The sequence below is a fragment of the Hyperolius riggenbachi genome, chromosome 8 (assembly GCF_040937935.1).
Source record: "Hyperolius riggenbachi isolate aHypRig1 chromosome 8, aHypRig1.pri, whole genome shotgun sequence".
NCBI classification, from domain to species: domain Eukaryota; kingdom Metazoa; phylum Chordata; class Amphibia; order Anura; family Hyperoliidae; genus Hyperolius; species Hyperolius riggenbachi.
The window spans coordinates 158921140-158940679 of record NC_090653.1 but is presented as its reverse complement, the minus strand read 5'-3'; the positions used below and the strand labels follow the sequence as shown (position 1 = coordinate 158940679).

At 46.2% G+C, this 19540-nt stretch overlaps 1 protein-coding gene across 4 annotated transcripts in view; it reads right to left on the bottom strand.

The window, feature by feature from the left end:
* NLGN3 (neuroligin 3) overlaps window positions 1-10229 on the bottom strand; it is a 285082-nt gene extending 274853 nt beyond the window's left edge. For all 4 annotated transcript variants that reach the window (XM_068247607.1, XM_068247606.1, XM_068247609.1 and 1 more), the window contains exon 1: window positions 10059-10229. The gene's annotated coding sequence lies outside the window, so the exon portion shown is untranslated. The remainder of the gene's footprint in view (window positions 1-10058) is intronic.
* Window positions 10230-19540: the final 9311 nt, after the last annotated feature.

The window sequence follows — 19540 nt, the reverse complement described above, 5'->3', positions numbered from 1 at the left end:
TCAAATTAGTTAAAAAAAAAAGACAAGTAGAAGCAAGAAAGATTGATGTTCATAAAGTACATTCAAGAATAAACATTACAATGGAGTACTGTGGGAACTGTTCTGGTACAGGGAGGACATTTCAATTATCTTTATTGCTACTGTGTCATTGAATAAATGCAGGGCCAGGAACAGTGGAGCAATGTATGTAAAACATTATCTACTACTAATTAGGAAATACGCTAGCTTTCAACACAACAGTAAAGGCTTGTTCACGCCAATGCCGCTGCATTGTTTTCCAACGCAACAAAAAAAAAAATATGCAGAAGCAAAGTAAAACCAGATTGTAAAAGTGGTCATTCACACTGCAGCACGCTCAAAAACAAATCCTGTATATTAAGTGCTGACCTGTCTCTTCTCATTCAACGACTTCAAAAATGCAATGTGCCAGAGTACAGCCCAATGTGTGTCAAAGCAGAGCAAAGCATTGCACCTAAATGCATTTATTCCCTGTGTGAACAAGCTCTTCTTAGGGAGAGCTAATATATCAACTCTTAACACACAGCAAATCATCTATGTTTTCAGTTCTGTACATATTATTTTGCATAGCACAGAGTCACCTTAGGGCCCTTTCACACCAGAGGGATTTTTTGGCGTTTTAACGCCACGGCTGAAGTTGGCGGTTTGCTAGGTAAAAGAAAGTCCATAGACTTTCATTTTACCTTTCACATCTAACTCGGCGTTTTGGAGCGTTGCGTTTCAACGCTCCCAGGAGCTTTTTCAGGGCTGTTTACAGCCGAAGTTGGCTGTTGGCGTTTCAATGATAGTCAATGGAAAACGCCAACTTCAGCGTTTTCAAAGCCTTTTCAAAGCGTTTTACAGCTATCTTGTTCACTTATTTTTATAGAAGAAAAAAAAAGGACGTTTTCATATGGGCTGTAAAACTCTTTCAAAAGGCTTTGAAAACGCTATGTATTGGCGTTAAGCAAAAGGCTGACTTTCAGCCTTTTCTACCGCAGCCTCTAGTGTGAAAGAGCCCTAAAGAGGTCATTTAAATTCCAAAGGAGAGCAAATACAAATAAATGCTGCTTTTTATATAATAAAATCATGTGGTAATGTTTTTTTAGTATAAGTGATTTTAGAGCACATACGAATCAAAGACCCCGTCTATAAAGTACATATTGCTTTACACTTTGCCCCACATTGCTACACACAGAATGGCTAAACAAGCATCAATATCTGACTGTTTAATAAATGGCTGACTTATCTACAGTAAACATATATGTGATGTTTTCTATTCAGCCAGCTTCCTATTGGCTAGTGTTGTTCACATGCGCCTGCAAGTGTCATGGTGAACATATAAATTCAAAAGTTGAAACTGGTGGCTAGAGGTTGATTGGAGGTCGATTCGGTGAGGAAGTTGTACCCACCACCAACTGCAAACTTCTCTGCAGCCCCTAGACTTGAATATACTTAAAGAGAGCCCAAGGTGGGCTCATACAATTAAAAAAAAATACACAACCTAATTTTGGTCGGGCTGAGCAGATCAGGTAGCCACAAAAAAAAAACGCTGCTCCCTGCAGCTCCTGTGGGCCATACTGGCCCACTTTCATGACCTCTGGGTCACGACGCTGGAATGACTGTCTCTCATTCACAGCGTGCAGGGAGGCGGGGGAGCGGCAGAGGGTGCAACCAGGGACCCAATGGCAACTCATGAAACCCTGCAGGAACGCCCCTGGCTTACTGCGCAGACACAGAACAGGCACATGCAATGTGGGCTTGATTGACAGTAGAGGTTCGCGCAGGCGCAGTGCGGACGACCTTGGGATCAGCCTCCGCACCGTGCACGGAGACCGGGATGGCGGCGCAGAGCGGAGCGGTCGGCATGGGACAGTTGGCTGCAAGGGGCTGGAGAAAGCCCCAGGTGAGTAAAGCTCATTTAGTATAATTTCCCTGATAAATCTTTTAAGGTTACCATACACTATGCAATGACCAGTGAACCGATCAAATGTTTCAAGGCCATTCTATTGTTGCTACAGCATGGGCAGGAGCACTGCAGTTAAGAAGCAGTCAACTAACAGCCTCATAGCATTGAACTGCATCAAGCATCCACTAAAATCTTATCAATATCAAGTATGGCAGTTAAACAATGAATGTTCCCCCAGGGCTGTGGAGTTAGAGTTGAGGATTCAGGAGCAATTATTATATAGTCAAGTATAAATTAAGACCACCCTGTATTTTCCCCTTATAAAACCTTTTGTTTCTAAGATTTGTTCTTTGTTTGAATACAAAAAGGGGGGAGGAGGAGGGGAGAAAACCGAGAGCCCACTATGGTGTAGTATGTAAAGGCTTGTTGCAGGAGACAAAACTTCGACAGCTGAAATAATATTCACAAGTGTGGGTTACCACTTAGAAAACCACTGTTAATGCAGGAGGGGAGGTAAGACCCGACCCTCACTCGAGTTAACAAGTCACTCTCTGTAGTAGCAAGGAAGGTTGTGACACTCTTCCACCAATGGTGGACAACAACCGACTGATATAGGATAAACAGAGGCACCAGAAAGAAAAAAATACATTAAAAACAGTTGAAAAGTGAGAGGCAGTGGTGGACCTCCCAACAGATGACACGATGGGTCTATTGAAAACTCCTTTATTGGAATTTTACTCCACTTTGTTGCGACGTGTTTTGCAGATCAAGCATGCTTCCTCAGGGAATAAGTGAGTAATAATGAGAACTCTCATTACATGAGCGCCCCTGTGTAACACATGTGCTGAGAAACTTCTCACAGCTACTCCCCAACAAAGTAGAGTAAAATTCAAAAAAATGTGTTCTATACTGAAATAGACCTATTGGCCCTTATTTAATACACTTTTTCTCCTTTGTGATATTTTCACACATAATGTCAATAAAACACCCTTTAAAGAGAACCCGAGGTGGGCTCTAAGAATCCTATTAGCACACAGAGGCTGGGTCTGCATATAATGCCCAGCATCTGTTGCTGTACCTTCCCCCCCCCCCCCCCCCAGGCCCCCTCTGCGCTCTGCTGGCCCCCATAAATCAAACGCTGTGCTAACGACACGCAGCGTGTCGCCAGCCGGCTATTTACCTTTGCAGTGTCACTCTCGCCGCTCCCCCGCCTCCGCCATAGCGCCGTTTCCGCATGCGTCCCTTCCCTCCAATCAGCGGGGAGGGAAAGGACCCAGGCGTTAAAATGATCTCTCAGGAGAAAACTTAGGGGAAAAAGTGAATTGAATAAAGGCCATGGGGCCATATGCAATTCACTGTTTCACCTGAGTTTCTCCTAGGAGATAATTTTTTTTTATCTTCAATTTAAAGTAACTATCCAGAAACTAAAAAAATTACAAAAAAAGTTGGTAAAAAAAGTATTATCAAAATTATTTTGAGGATTTTCTTGCTTTCTGGCGGCTTAAAGGGGAACTGAAGAGAGAGGTATATGGAGACTGTCATGTTTATTTCCTTTTAGACAATACCAGTTGCCTGGCAGCCCTGCTGATCCTCTGCCTCTAATACTATTAGCCATAGCCCCTGAACAAGCATGCAGCAGATCAGGTGTTTCAGTGGTTCAGACTTATAAGTCTGATCTGACAAGACTAGCTGCATGCTTGTTTCTGGTTTTAATCAGATACTACTGCAGAGAAATAGACCAGCAGGGCTGCCAGGCAACTGGTATTGATTAAAAGGAAATAAACATGACAGCCTCCATATACCTCTCTCTTCAGTTCCCCTTTAAATTGCATTTTATTGACAAGTTTAAAAATATAACCTAGGTGAAAACTCAGAAAAACAAGTTAATTGAATATGGGCCATTGGGCCTCATTCACAAAGCGTTTCTGTTAAATTAACTCACCTTGTTTATTAACTCACAATTTATCTCTCCTTCAATGACTTAACTCATGATTTACCTCTCCTTATCTAACTTAACTCATGGTTAAGCTCTCCTTATTTAACATACTTCATGATTTAGCTCTCCGTATTTGATATAACTCATGGTTTAGCTCTCCTTATTTGACATAACTCATGGTTTAGCTCTCCTTATTTGATATAACTCATGGTTTAGCTCTCCTTATTTGATATACCTCATGGTTTAGCTCTCCTTATTTGATATACTTCATGGTTTAGCTCTCCTTATTTGATATAACTCATGGCCATAATGTGCCCGCACCTGCACGATAGCATGGAGCCGCTCGTGCATGCAGGTGTAGTACAGCCATGCTTGTGCATAAAGAGGAACGCAGTTGCAATCACATTTCCAACAAGTTCTTGTCACAAATGTTCCGGGGGTCCGCTCGTGACAATTTTGCTTCGAGGACACATTAAAGAAAACATGTAATGAGAAAAACTTCCCCTAGGGGGTACTCACCTGGGGTGGGGGAAGCCTCCGGATCCTAATGAGGCTTCCCCCGTGCTCCTCGGTCCCACGGCGGCGGCGATAAAGCTCCACGAACAGCGGGGATGTAAATATTTACCTTCCCGGGTCCAACGCAGGTGCAGTATCGGCTCTCCACCTCGAAGATAGGTGGAAATAGCCGATCTCTGTCGGGCCGCTCTAAATGCGCAGGCGCAAGTCTCCCGCGCCTGCGCAGTAGAGCGGACACATCAGAGATCGCCTATTTTCGCCTATCTCCATGCGGAGAGCCGCAACAGCACCCCCGCTGGAGCCAGGGAAGGTAAATAAATCAGCGCTTGACAGCGAAGGATTCCGGAACACTTCGGGGGAGCCAGCGCTGGACTGCCTGCAGTTACCGGGGAGTGGGAAGACTCATTGGGACCCTGAGGATTCCCCCTCTTAAGGTGAGTACCCCCCAGGGGAACTTTTTCTTGTTACAGGTTCTCTTTAAGTCAGACAGACACAGAGTTAAATTAGTGTCAAAGATGTTATGAGCTGATTTCACAGTCCTGATTCCCACAACCGATTTTTAAAGCGTATCTGAAGTGACATGTGATATGATGAAATAAACCTAAGTACATATGGTACTGGGCAACTAACACATTTTTGCTATTCCTTTCTGTTTTCCTGTAAAGCAATTGTTAAAAAATATTAAACAAAAAAAATCAGCCCAGTTTGCTACTGGGTTAATACAGGGTGTCGCCTATAAAACTGTCCCAAGCTGCCTGCCACGAGCGTGAGTATATAGGCAGATGGTGGCCAGCCCGTCCCTGTGTGCCTGCAGTGGCATAACTATAGCCCACACGACCTTTGCAGTGGCAGGGGACCTGGAAGCTAGGAGAAGGGGGGGGCAATCTGTACATAATAAATGCAGAGCAAAAGGAGCGTAATTATACTTTACCAGGTTCCGGCGTGATATATGTATCAGCATGGTGATTAGCTGGCGCATGGCACTTGCAACTGAAGAGGAAGTGGAGGATCCGTGTATCACATCGGGACAAGGTAAAGTATAATTACGCTCCGCTCTGCATTTATTCTAAATTATGGTGGTTGGGGGGGGGGGCGGGGGGGGGGGGCACAGACAGATCTCAATGCAGTCCACTGTAGTTATGCCCATGCATGCCTGTACTCAATTTGTGCTGTGTATGTGTATGTGTGGTCAGCTTTACTGCAGTCTGTGTCGACTGTTTTCACTGTTGTATGGGTAACACTCTCATACAGCAGTGAATACTGATGACAGAGACTTCAAAAAAGCCCCCAAGAAATGAAAACCACACAGACACACACAGCACGCATTGAGTACAGGCCTGCAGATGTGCACTGGCTGGCATCTGTCTGTATACTCACATGCTCATGGCAGGCAGCTAGGGCCAGTTTTATATGAACCACCATGTAGGAGGTAAAACACATTTATCTGGATAAGAAAGCAATGCTGATAAGGTTTCAGTGTAAAAAAAGCTCAAAGGGTCAATACTTCTATTTGTTTTGCAGCTGATCGAAGCATATTTTACATCATAACTGCTGTTTATAATGCTTAGAATGCAGTCTTAAAGAGAACCCGAGGCGAGGGGGGGGGGGGGGTCAGACAGGATACAGAGGCAAGCTCTCTGCCTCATGACATGCCTGTTTCCGCTCTCTGTGTCCCCCCACCGCCACTCTCTGCCCCTCACCACTGCGGTATAGCCCCCCCCCCCCCCCCCATGCGGATTTAGCGACATTTATCGCTATTTCAGAAGGTAATGGGAGGAGTGGGATTCCCTGCTCAAACACCCACTAGAGTTGTTCCTGCAGGCTTTCCAGAGCTGCCATTGGGCAGCTCTCTCTCCCTGGCCACGCCCCCTGCCTCCCTGCATGCTGACAGAGAGAGATCTCTCCTTCCAGCATCGTGACCCGGAGGTCATGAAAGTGAAATTGGGGCAGGGCGAGCCTCAGGAGCAGTGGGGATTGCGGCTACCTGGTCCGTTTAGGCCCCCGGATCAGGTAGCCTAGGTTTTCTTTAATTATATGAGCCCACCTCGGGCTCTCTTTAAAGGGAACCTGAGATGCAGCCACATCAAAAAAATATACATACATTGGGCTTCCTCCAGCCCCCTCCGGCCTTATCACTTCCACACCATCCTCTTCTGACTTCCCATTTGCCTGCAATTGGCCCTGGAAAATTATCCGGTCCGGAGCCAACTGCACATGCTCGGCGTGGCCTACTACTGCACAGGCGCAGAACCTTACTGGCGACAGGAACGAGACGGGGAGCATGCATAGCCGGACTGGCCCAGACTGTAGGCTTTTCCAGGACCAGTTACAGTCAGAAGACAACGGCGTGGGAGCAATCAGGCCGGAGGGGAATGGAGGAAGTCCCAGGTACGTATATATATATTTTTTGGCCCCATCTCGGGTACAATCTAAGAATGAAACTGTTAAAGGATACCCAAGCAGAGCTTTAAACGGACCCTATATGTGTGTGTGGGGAGGTGTGCAGACTCTTACCCCACCTCCCATGTGCCAGCATAAACCTGTGTTTATCTGTAAAAGCTCCTGTTTGGTCCTGTGAGTCGGCGACCTAGACATACTTCATATGTTGTATGTAAGGTCCACTGCCTTGTGACTGTGTGCCCCGCATGCACATAGAAGGAGATGAGTGGGGAACCCAGGCCCATGGGAGTTACGGTGAGAATCTGCACACCTCCACACACACACACACACACACACACACACACACACACACACACACACACACACACACACACACACACACACACACACACACACACACACACACACACACACACACACACACACACACACACACACACACACACACATATAGTGTCTGTTTTTTATTTAAAGCTCAACTCAGGTATCCTTTAAATTGAAAATAGAAATATATTCTCTTTACCATTAGTAAAAAAATAATGACTTATCTCATAGGTTTATTCTCAATTCAAGTATGCTAATGAGGGAAATATCAATCATTTTCCAGACTGAGCATACATTGTATACCATATGCCAATCTTTAAACATATTCCAATATGTAATGGGACAACTTTATAAATAAATAATTTTGCATTAAAGATATAAAATTACTTTTCAAAGCTTTAATGATCATTTATAAATGGCTATTTGCATCTTTTTTCTCTTCATATTAGCCTTTTCCTGCAACTAAACTGCATCAAAAGCCAAAAGGACATGAACCATTGTTCTCAATGTAGAGCACATAAACCCCTACAAAACGTAAATTGCACAGGATGCATTTTTTTCTGTGAATCTGCTATGCGTTTTTTTTTCTTTTATAAATTGTAAATTCCCTTTCAGCTGCACAAAATGTGGCAGAAACAAAATCGCACAAAAATGCAGCATACAGTGTGTTTGCCGATTGCAACGCATCAAATTGCATTAAAGGGAACCAGAGAGGAATGTTAATAAAAAATAGAACAAGGTTTTATACATACCTGGGGCTTCTTCCAGCCCCATAAGCCTGGATCGCTCCCACGCCGCCATCCTCCGCTTCCTGTATCGGCGGTACCGGGTCCCGTCACTTCCGGTGGACGCGGCCAATTGTCCACATCACAGGGGCTCCCTCCATACCCGTACGCATGAGGCTGCGCAGTAGGCAGCCTCATGCGTACGTATAAGGAGGGAGCCCCGTGTGATGCGGACAATTGCCCGCGTCTGCCGGCCTTCTGGCCGACTCGCGGCAATGACTGGACCCGGTACCGGCGGATCCAGGCAGCAGAGGACGGCGGCGTGGGAGCGATCCGTGCGTATGGGGCTGGAGGAAGCCCCAGGTATGTATAAGAGCTCCCCCCCCCAACGATTCTGGTTCCCTTTAAGGCTGGATTCACACGGAGCATGTTGCATAACGCATGTTATAATGTGTGTGAACCATAACAGACAGTACACAGGTTATACCATACACGCTCATTCAAAGCCTGCATGCAGCGAGTTAGAATAATGCGATCCGAGATGTGAACAGGCCCTTAGAATTATTCTGCAACGCAACAGATGTGTGAATGCACCCTAATAGAAACAACACTCATCACAATGGAAAAAAACTATATCACAACAAGCACCTTTTCCACAGTCCTACCTTATGTGTCCCTCCCCCACCTTTAGACTGTACGCTTTTGGCAGGGTAGTCCCCCCCTCCCCTTAATGTGTTCTTCTTGATCTAGCAACCCCAGTTATGACACCCTTCCCATGAACTAACTTGGACTTGAATTGCTGGGTCTCTGTAAAATCACATGATCATGCATCGTTATAACCTGTTTGGACAGATAACCTTGTTGTATAACTGTTTTCTACCTCTCTGTCTGTCACCCCTTGTTTACACTGTATGTATCCCAATTTATTGTTCAACGCTGTGTTGGCGCTTTATAAATTCAATAAATAATAATAATGTGCGGTGGAAAACAGGCCAAAGTGTGTCTCAGATTAATTCAAAATGCACCTTGGGTATGTGCACTTGAAAACGAAGACACATGAATAGGCCTTATAGAAAGCTGTCCTAAACAAGAGGGAGCTACGAAAGGCCATCACCTACTGAGTCTGCCATAGAGAATTATTTCTGCAAAGTTTGGTTGACAAATGGCTTAAAGTGGTTGCACAGATGAAAGTGTAACACTACTGTAAGAAAAGTGGATTGTGAGGATTGCAAGAAAGCCATGGCAACATTATGAGATTATTAGCAGTTGGGGGTGTCCAGATACATATGTGAATGACAGCAAATCCTAAAGAAAAGTCAAACATGCTATAAATAAACATCTATGTATGTAGCACTATGTAATTCCACTGCACTTTAATAGCATACACGCTGCACTCAGTGTTGTGTGCACATGATTTAAACACGAAAGTGATTGGAATTATATGACAAGAACTGTACACTTACAATACCATTGCACTACCTATAGGCACAAGTGCTCTGTGTGAAGGAAATATAGGCAGCCCACCCCATCATTCAAAATGTCTCTTTGGTACCACCTGATAAGATGCCTGGCCGTGCCATCCTTATACCTTGAGCCTGGTGTGTAGTGTATGGCATGCATTTGTATACATGGGCAATTAAGGCGAAAAACCTCTCTACTTTGTCTGCTCGCGTGAGAAAACGTAGCCGAATATCCAGAAAACACCAAAGCATGTCAAACACACATGGCTATTTTCAACATAATTTGATGGCAGAGGTCAGATGTGGTCTGAGGTTAGCACCTGATAAAGCAAAGCATCACACTCCATCTCCTAATCAACATTTCCATACAGCCAACACCTTTGGTGATTATGTCATAATAATCATGTTGTTACATTTTCTGTTCATGGAAAGCCATGCTAGGACCTGGCCACAGAGATGCATGTCATCTGCATGGCACTTATGTAGGCAGAATAATCAGTAATGTTATAAATCGAAGATAAAAATGGAATGCAAGATGAAGATGATGTAATCTGCACTGTGTGCTGTATAAATGGGGCACTGATGGAGCCTACACTCTGCAGGTGGAGAGATAAAATACATCCACACGTATATGGAGAAGGATGTCCTCGGCGTGTTGCTGTGCGCTTCTGCACGTATGGTTGGGGGGCGCTTTGCAAGGATGCTGATGTACACAGGGAAAATAGAAAGCACATAAAGCTGCATCTAAACCCTAGCAAGATGTATAGACCCAGAAAGAAAAGCTGCCTCACCCAGCCGTCTATCCGCTCCGGGTGTGTCCGGCCCAGGGCCTCTCCGGTTCCCCTGCTCTCCCGCCGCCCGCAGCAGCAGCATCAGCTCCGGGAGCGCGCACAGAAGGATGAAGAGGACGAGATATTAGATGGAGATCTGCATGGCTGTATCTCTCTGGTGCGCGCTCGCTCCCCGGCGCGTCCCCGCCCATCCAGCTCGGATTGCGCGTGCCCAGACGGAGCAGCCGCACGACGCACAAGCCCAGCTGCTGCTAGGGAAGAATGAGTGACAGTGCGGGTCCCCAGCGACGTCACCACATGAAAGTAAAGAGCTGCATCTCCCACCGTCCCCTGCTGCACCGCTTTACTGTTGGCCAAGTGGTAGTGTGGAGGAGGATGGCGTGCCCGTATGCTGCAGAGCTGCATTGCACGAAGCATGTGGATGGCAGCAGGTGTAGTCGTGAATGGCCCTACTGAGTACTGACACACCTCCACTGGAAATCGGCCAACAGTTTGCAGGGCAAATGGATCCTGGAAAAGCTCAAATCAAAGCACACTTGCCCACGGGATCTTCTGAGGATGTCTTGTTGCTAAAGGGATCGTATTCCGATCTCTGCTGTGTGACAGAGCATTGCCAAAGCTGTACAGACGCATCATCAGCCTCCTGGCTAGTGATACATCTGTTGCTGCCTGTGTGTGTGTGTGTGGGGGGGGGGGGGGGGGGGGGGACACCACATACAGCCTCTGTATACACGCTAGTCTGACTCCCAATTCTCGCTCTCCTCCACAGCCAAGATCAGAACTGTATTTTTACATAGCTTAAAGCTGGACTTTAAGGCCCTGTTCAGACTAAGGCCTCAATTCACAGAGCATTATCAAATGTTTATCAAACACTTTATCAAACGTTTGATAATTTACCTCATGGGTAAAATCTCATTTTAAATTCACTAAGGTGTTATATATTTATCGAATGTTTTACCAATAAAACGTTCAACAAATATATAACACCTTAGTGAGATTTTACCCATGAGGTAAATTATCAAACGTTTGATAAAGTGTTTGATAAACGTTTGATAATGCTCTGTGAATTGAGGCCATGTGTGTTCCTAGCCGTTTTTCCAGAACGCGTGGGCAGACTTTGGGCATAGAAACGGCTACTAATGTTTTCTAATGGCCTCATTCACATATATGTGTAATATGAGATGCATACTTTTCTTATCCGCATTGCTGCAGGCAGTTCTGTGCATCACGCACAGAAACGGATGCAATGAAAGTCTATGAACGCATATCAAAAACGCGCTCTATTGCGTTTTTAGCGTACATTTCTTTCTGCGTTCCCCATTGTTTCCTGTGTGACAAACTTTCTTTCAACATGCAAAAACGCATATAAACGCATGCGTTTTTCAACTTGCGTTTTCTTTTGCTTTTCTATGCGTTCTGCAAACGCTGACAGTATGAACAGGGCCTAATACTTACCCGGGGCTTCCTCCCACCCCATAAACACATCTAAGTCCCACGTCGCCGTCTGCCATTCAGCCGTGGTGAGCTCCGTTACCAGGCTCAGTTTATGACAGGATCTACTGCGCATGCGCAGACCCCCGCACATGCGCAGTAGACCCGGACTGACATCACTGAGCATGTTAGCAGGGCTCACCGGGGCTGAACGACAGACCGCGGGAGGACGGCGTGGGACTTAGACGTGTTTATGGGGTGGGAGGAAGCCCCTGGAAAGTATCAGATCTGTACTTTAGTTTGTCTCTGAATCTCTTTAAAGGCCCATACTCACGGGGGACGGCCGTTGCCGCAACCGCGTGGCACGCGCATGTTGCGGCGACAGTTCCCCCGTGTGTATGATGCGCGCGCCCCGAACCGTCGCCCGTCGGAGCTGTCGCCAGGCGATTGACATGTTCAATCGCCGGCTACAGTCGTCGCCGCAACCTCGCCGGAACTGTCGCTAGCCCCGCATGTGTATGCGGGCTAGCGACAGCTACCCACACACACCACACGGAGCTTCCGGCGGGGGGGAGGAAACTCGGCGACAGCTTCCGCCGCATCGCTAATCCCTCTGCTGCCGTGTGGATGCAGAGGGATTTGGCGACGAGCTGTCGCCGAACTGCCGCCGAACTGTCGCGCACACGCTCCCGTGTGCGGCGACAGCTACAATTGTACCCCCGTGGGTACTTAGCTTTAGGTTGCCATTCACGCTTAAATTGCCACCCAGTGTGGAAAACAGATTGAAACTCCCCATACGCCGCACACAGATTTTCAATAGATTTCACCATGAAATCTATTAAAAATCTATCAAACTGCAGAGTTACACTGTTCGATACAGTGCAACGCTACAGGCCGTCGCACCCGTGATGCCAGATTGTAATTTACAGTTTGATTGTGAGTTCAATCGATTTTTCTGCATTTCATCTAAATTAACCCCTTGCCGACTGCATAGCGCCAACTGGCGTGAACACGGCGGCAGCCCCAGGATCAGTAATGCCAATTGGCATCAAGTCCTGGGGCGGGGTTTTGCTCCGGTCCGTCATCGGTCTCACAGCGGCGATCGCCACTAGGAGACTTTTAGAGGGCGAAACCGCCATTTATTTACACTGTACAGCGCTGCAATCTACAGCAGCGCGGTACTGGGGACAACCGTGTGACATGGCTGTCCCCCTGGGAGGCACAGAGAGAGATCGGCTCTCATAGGCTGATGTCTATGAGAGCCGATCGCTGTGATTGGCTGGCGGGGGGAGGAAGGGGTAATTTAAAAAAATGGCAATATTTATTTAAAAAAAACCACAAAAAATAAACACAACAGGAGGGATCAGAGCCCACCAACAGAAAAATCTGTTGGTGGGCTGAAAGGGGTGGGGAATCACTTGTGTGCTGAGTTATACAGCCCTGCAGCGAACCCTTAAAGGACTTACGAGCCCAAACAGCTAAAAAAAAAAAAGTACCTTATTCAGTTTTAAATGCACGGAGGACGCCGTCCGCGCCCTCCGTGCAGTTCCGCCGGGTCCCCGCAGTCTGATCGCCCCCCGTGCCGCTCCCGACCCCACGGACGGGGTCGGGCTCCCCTTCCTCTCCTAAGATGGCCGGCGGAGCCGGCCGCGGCTGCGCAGTCCGCATACGCGTTAGTGCGGCTGCGCAGCTCTAGGGCCCTCCCCCCCGATCCACGCACAGTAGCATGGATCGAGGGGGGAGGCCCTAGAGCTGCGCAGCCGCACTAACGCGTATGCGGACTGCGCAGCCGCGGCCGGCTCCGGCGGCCATCTTAGGAGAGGAAGGGGAGCCCGACCCCGTCCGTGGGGTCGGGAGCGGCACGGGGGGCGATCAGACTGCGGGGACCCGGCGGAACTGCACGGAGGGCGCGGACGGCGTCCTCCGTGCATTTAAAACTGAATAAGGTACTTATCTTTTTTTAGCTTTTTGGGCTCGTAAGTCCTTTAAAGCTGCAGTGGCCTGAATTGTAAGAAATAGCCTGGTCACTAGGGGGTGTAAGCATACGGTCCTGAAGAGGTTATGATCTATGTGGCTCATTTCATCAGTGATCATAAAAATCGATGCATATGGCCAGCTTTATACATATTGCTTTTTTAATGGATTTTTTTTATTGAATCTGAAAGGCAGGGTTGCCTTTTATATGTTTAACCTGGGCACACATATCGCATAGGATGCCATACATACGGCAAAACAAGGGTTACCAACCGCCTTCTAAACATCAACATGATGCACTCTGTGAATAAAAATATTGGTTTTGACCAGCCACCAACCCACTGAACCCAGTGCCATATGCTGTGGATGGCTTTTTTTTTTTTACAGTTTTTGCTCTGCTGCTCCATTGTTCTTTAAACGTTCCAAAGGCCTTGTTGGCACTGTACGCTTTCTGTGTGCATTTCAGCAATGTGTATAGTGTGCTATACACAAGGACATCAGAAAGTGCATGGAGTGCTCTGTCTTGACATTCCCAATTGCGGCAGTGTGATCATAATGCACTGGTGCATCCATTTTCATATGAATGCAGAGCTGTCCCATTCAGTGTCAACCTACAGCAATATAGGTAATGTGCATTAAAACGTACGCCCATCTGCATTGCATAGTGTGAACAAACCCTCACTCTGTCTCCCGGGTAACCATATAGCAGCTTTTGACTGTAAGGGTTTGTTCTCACTATCAGCGTTTGCTGATTTTTTTTTAACCACTTCGGTACCAGCAGCCTCTACCCCCTTAAAGTGAACCTAAAGCCTGATAAAAAAAAATGAGATTAACTCACCTGGGGCTTCCCTCAGCCCCCTGCAGCCGATCGGTGCCCTCGCAGCACTGCTCCGATGCCTCTGGACCCGTCGGTGACGACTTCCGGTTTGACCGTCACCGGCCGACAGGCATGGGAACGCGAGTGATTGTTCGCGTTCCCAGCCTGTATATCGCCCCCTATGCTGCTATTGTGACCTCCTGGCCGCAATAGCAGCATAGGGGGCGATATACAGGCTGGGAACGCGAACAATCACTCGCGTTCCCATGCCTGTCGGCCGGTGACAGCGAAACCGGAAGTCGTCGCCGGCGGGTCCAGAGGCATCGGAGCGGAGCTGCGAGGGCACCGATCGGCTGCAGGGGGCTGAGGGAAGCCCCAGGTGAGTTAATCTCATTTTTTTTATCAGGCTTTAAGTTCACTTTAAGGACCAGAGGTTGCTGGTACGCTAAAATACGCATACCGACGAATCGCCGCAATAATCCGTTGCACCCGCCGGTCACAACGCTCTGTCCCCGCTGCAGGCTGCTCTCTCTGCCGTCTCTATGATGGCAGAGCTCTGTGCGCCAGTCAGGAGCCGCTTTCATTGGCTCCTGACCCTGTCACTCAATGTAAGCCAATGGGAACGGCTTACAGGAATGACAGGGCCAGGAGCCAATGAAAACGGCGGCAGGGCAGCACATTGCGGCAGGGACAGAGCGGTGAGAGCGACGGAAACGGGCGGGGACGCGCGGTGAATGGGACGTAGAGTTTACGTCCAGTCAGAACCGCAGCGCCCCCTGCCCGACGTAGATTTAAACTGCGTCGGTCCGAAAGCAGTTAAGCACTGGCGATTTTGCAAATCGCCCTAAAAGCGGTTGTGTAATGATTACCTATGAAAGTGTTCACATGTTCGATTTCATTGAATTCGCAAACGCACTATATGTACCATTTTCTGAGCGCTTTGACTCAATGGAAGATATAGGGAAATTGAAAAGCGCTTGAAAAAGCGCCTTGTATAGCGGTTTCCCGGGCACTTTTATGAATAAATACATTGCATGACACTGACGTCAGGAAGTGAAAAAAATCAGCGCTGAGCAAAATTGCTTTTCTGAGCACAAATCGCATGGAAAAGCTCTTCAAACATCACAGTATAAATCGCTCATCACTTGCGATAGTGCTGGTGAGTTATAATGTGAACAAAGCCTTAGTGTAGACATGTGCAATCAATCAATTTGTTATTGATTTTAGGCAGTTCGGTGATCAAAATAGTGATCACCAGTGGGCAGGGGTTGGAGGAGTGGGGATCAATCATTATGTACTGCATGAACAGCACAGTGCTAATGGTTAGAATGATTCCACTGGCATGAGTCAAACAAGCATGAGAGCATAAGGGGATCCTCTATAATAAAACCCCTGTGTCCCTGCGTCACGCTGTCCCTGTGTAGCTGGGTCCGTGCTTTTTGCTACTGCACATGTTTGCAGCACGGACCCAGCCTCACAGAGACAGGAGGACGGGGCCAGGGAGCCGGGCGGGCGTGTGAGCGGGCGGTGGGTGCGCGCGCGGTGGCTGTGCGCGCGCGTGGCGTGCGCAGTAACAGGCGGCGAGAAAACACAGACCTAGAGCCTGTTTTTAAACTGGCTTGGGTCTGCTAGTGATGCATAATCATCTTCCCCTCTGTCAAATCTCCATGTTCCTGGCTGTCACCCCCATAGTCTCAGCATGTGATGTCACTACATTTAATACCGCCTGCCTCTTTTCTACACATTTCATTACTATGGTAACGCATTAGAAATGTTTACAAACAGTTTCAGCCAACTTTCCTGCTGGGGTTCCTTTTTGGAATAGGTGACAGCCCTGGATATGAAAGATGCCAATCTTCCCCACACATGTCTGCCATCCACTTGCTTTACGTATTCTATGAATTTGTGCATTGTGATACTGATTTATATTGGACTCACCTACACATATCATTCTGAGTTGAATGGTGACTCTATTGTGGATGACTCACAGAGTATTCACTAAGGAGAATTACTAACCTCCAGGGCTCTCGATTTGCTGTCATGCTGTGCGGGCCTCCAGGGTTAATTGATTGTTATGTGTTTCAAACTACCTAGTAACCTTACCTCTAAAGAAACAGATGTTGATCTGTGGAATATGGTGTTTGGTCATATATTTTGTTTATTTTTTTTAATTCATTCATTCATATAGCGACAACATCTTCTATAGTGATGTACATAGAATTTGGTTGATAATATATTTTGTTTTACAAGGACTAGCTGCTGTTGAAATATATTATACCATACCATCTGTATTGATCACTTATGGTAAATGTGAGCCAGCGCACATCACACAGCTGGGAAAACTTACCGTATCTCCCTACGTTAGTTTCTGACATTCCTTACAATAAGCTGACTGCACATGCACATTGCTATTAAGGTTTATACTACTACAAGATATTTGTGGACCGTCCTTCTCCAAGCATACATTCCTTGCTTTATTTACGGTAATGCCTCCTATACCAGGGAGTACAGATTTGTTATTTTACATACATGGACTTCATATTCACATTACAGCATAACAAGTGACTATAGCCACATTTATGAATTTATGTGATTACTGGTTTTGTGAAATTTTCATTAAAAATAGTTATTTTAACTGACCGTTCCTATACCGATTCATCATATTTAGGTATCATCGTCTTAACAATCTCTGTGTATTGCTAAAAATATACCCAGTAGGGACCTTGATCAGGTTGAAGTTCATACCGTATCTTGGCACTGATTCTATTTAATTGGCTTTATTTTATATCTACCTTTACCTGTGCCTTTACTTTATCAATTGTGTACATACTACATGCAGCACAAATGTTTCAGGGGAACCAACAGTCATTGTCACAAACAATGAGGTAGTCACAGTAACAGTAACACAGAGGACAAGCTTCCTGTGTCACAGTTTTAAAACATGAAATAGAAAACCTACAGTTCACAAAAAGGAAAAACTGAAGTCCCTATAATCGCTCATTATTATCGCTCATTATACCTGTAACCGCATTTAGCTTGTTAAGTGCTCTTTTGTAGAGTTTTGCTATAAGTGCATTTAAAACTGAGCTAAGTCAAGCCTCAAGATGTGTATTTTTTTTTGTACAATTCGGCTTCCATGATAATTTTGATGATGCTTGACATTAGCGAATGGTTGCCTCCTAGAATGTACTTTACTTATGTCTATGAGATATCTTTGTAAGGGTTACAGATCTGCAGGCCTTTCTAAAACTGGCTGCAACCTTTCCATATGTTAATTTATAATGTACAGCAGTATTTATTGCCAGTCAGGAAAATGCTAACATGAATGATTGTAACTCCTTCAGCTGATGTCTGTCTGAGTGAGCTTACATCCCTCCACCCACCCATAGACTGTGTAACCTAAGCAGTCTTTGGTTCTCTCACAAAATTCTTCACTTTGAGCTGCTTAGAGTTTTCATCACAGAGACTATAACTAAAGCTTCTACTACTGCTTATTACAAGGAAGAAAATCTTATACACTACTATAAATAACAGTATCTTAAAAATGTTTTGATAATAAGTGGTGAGATTTCGGTTTCAAGTGCTTGTTTGCTGGAAAACTTGAGCTAACTTTTAAATGCTTCCAGTGTTATCAAGCGCTGTTTTATCTGTAGGAGGAAGCAGGGGCATTGCTAGGAACCTAAGAAATTGGGAGCACCGCACCGTGGCAAAAATGGGTGTGACCATTCAGGGAGTGGGTGTGGTCATGGGCGGGACCAAATTACATGGTGGTGTAACCTAATAATAATGGGCCTTCCTACTCAAAATTGTATGTGTGTACAAGGCTTTACAACTTATACTGTACATACTGGTAGCAGAGATCAGCACACACTTCAGCTAGTTTACAATCAGTGAAGGCACAGAGTAACAGCTTATACTGTACATACTGGAGGTAGCAGAGATCAGCACACACTGAAGCTAGTTTACTATCAGTACAGGCACAGCGTAACAGCTTATACTGTACATACTGGAGGTAGCAGAGATCAACACACACTGCAGCTAGTTTACTATCAGTACAGGCACAGAGTAAAATCTTATACTGTGCATACTAGAGGCAGCAGAGATCAACACACACTGCAGCTAGTTTACGGTCAGTACAGGCACAAAGTAAAATCTTATACTGTGCATACTGGAGGCAGCAGAGATCAACACACACTGCAGCTAGTTTACTGTCAGTACAGGCACAGAGTAAAATCTTATACTGTACATACTGGAGGGAGCAGATATCAGCACACACTGCAGCTTGTTTACTGTCAGCACAGGCACAGAGTAAAATCTTATACTGTGCATACTGGAGGCAGCAGAGATCAACACACATTGCAGCTAGTTTACTATCAGTACAGGCCCAGAGTAACAGCTTATGCTGAACATACTGGAGGTAGCAGAGATCAGCACACTGCAGCTAGTTTACTATCAGTACAGGCACAGATTAATAGCTTATACTGTGCATACTGGAGGCAGCAGAGATCAACACACACTGCAGCTAGTTTACTATCAGTAAGGGCACAGAGTAACAGCTTATACTGTACATACTGGAGGCAGCAGAGATCAACACACATTGCAGCTAGTTTACTATCAGTACAGGCCCAGAGTAACAGCTTATACTGAACATACTGGAGGTAGCAGAGATCAGCACACTGCAGCTAGTTTACTATCAGTACAGGCACAGAGTAATAGCTTATACTGTGCATACTGGAGGCAGCAGAGATCAACACACACTGCAGCTAGTTTATGGTTAGTACAGGCACAAAGTAAAATCTTATACTGTGCATACTGGAGGCAGCAGAGATCAACACGGGGCTTAGCTGACAGCCCGACTCAGACTTCAGCTAGCTAATCTAGCATTTTATGCCTGCCAGGCTGCCAGAAACTGCTTACCTCCTCGGTCCACGCTCTAAGCCTGCAGTCATCTGCCCTTCCTGTCTTCTCCCTGTAGGGTCTGATTCATTTTCAGACACTAGAGGGAGAAGCCTGGAGGAGAAGATGTCTGCAGGCACCGGGGACCAAGCCGAGAGGAGTTACAGCACTATTCTGCCGGGGGACATTCGTGGCACCATACAAAGGGTCCGGGGCATGTGCTTCGGACCTTTTGTGCTAGCGACGCCTCTGGGAGGAAGAAAAACACAACCAGCAATCACACTTTACACCTATTTGTTAAATCCAGCTACAGTGTGGCATAACATATAATTAAAAGCCTTTCTCTAAACTATTATTTGCCAGT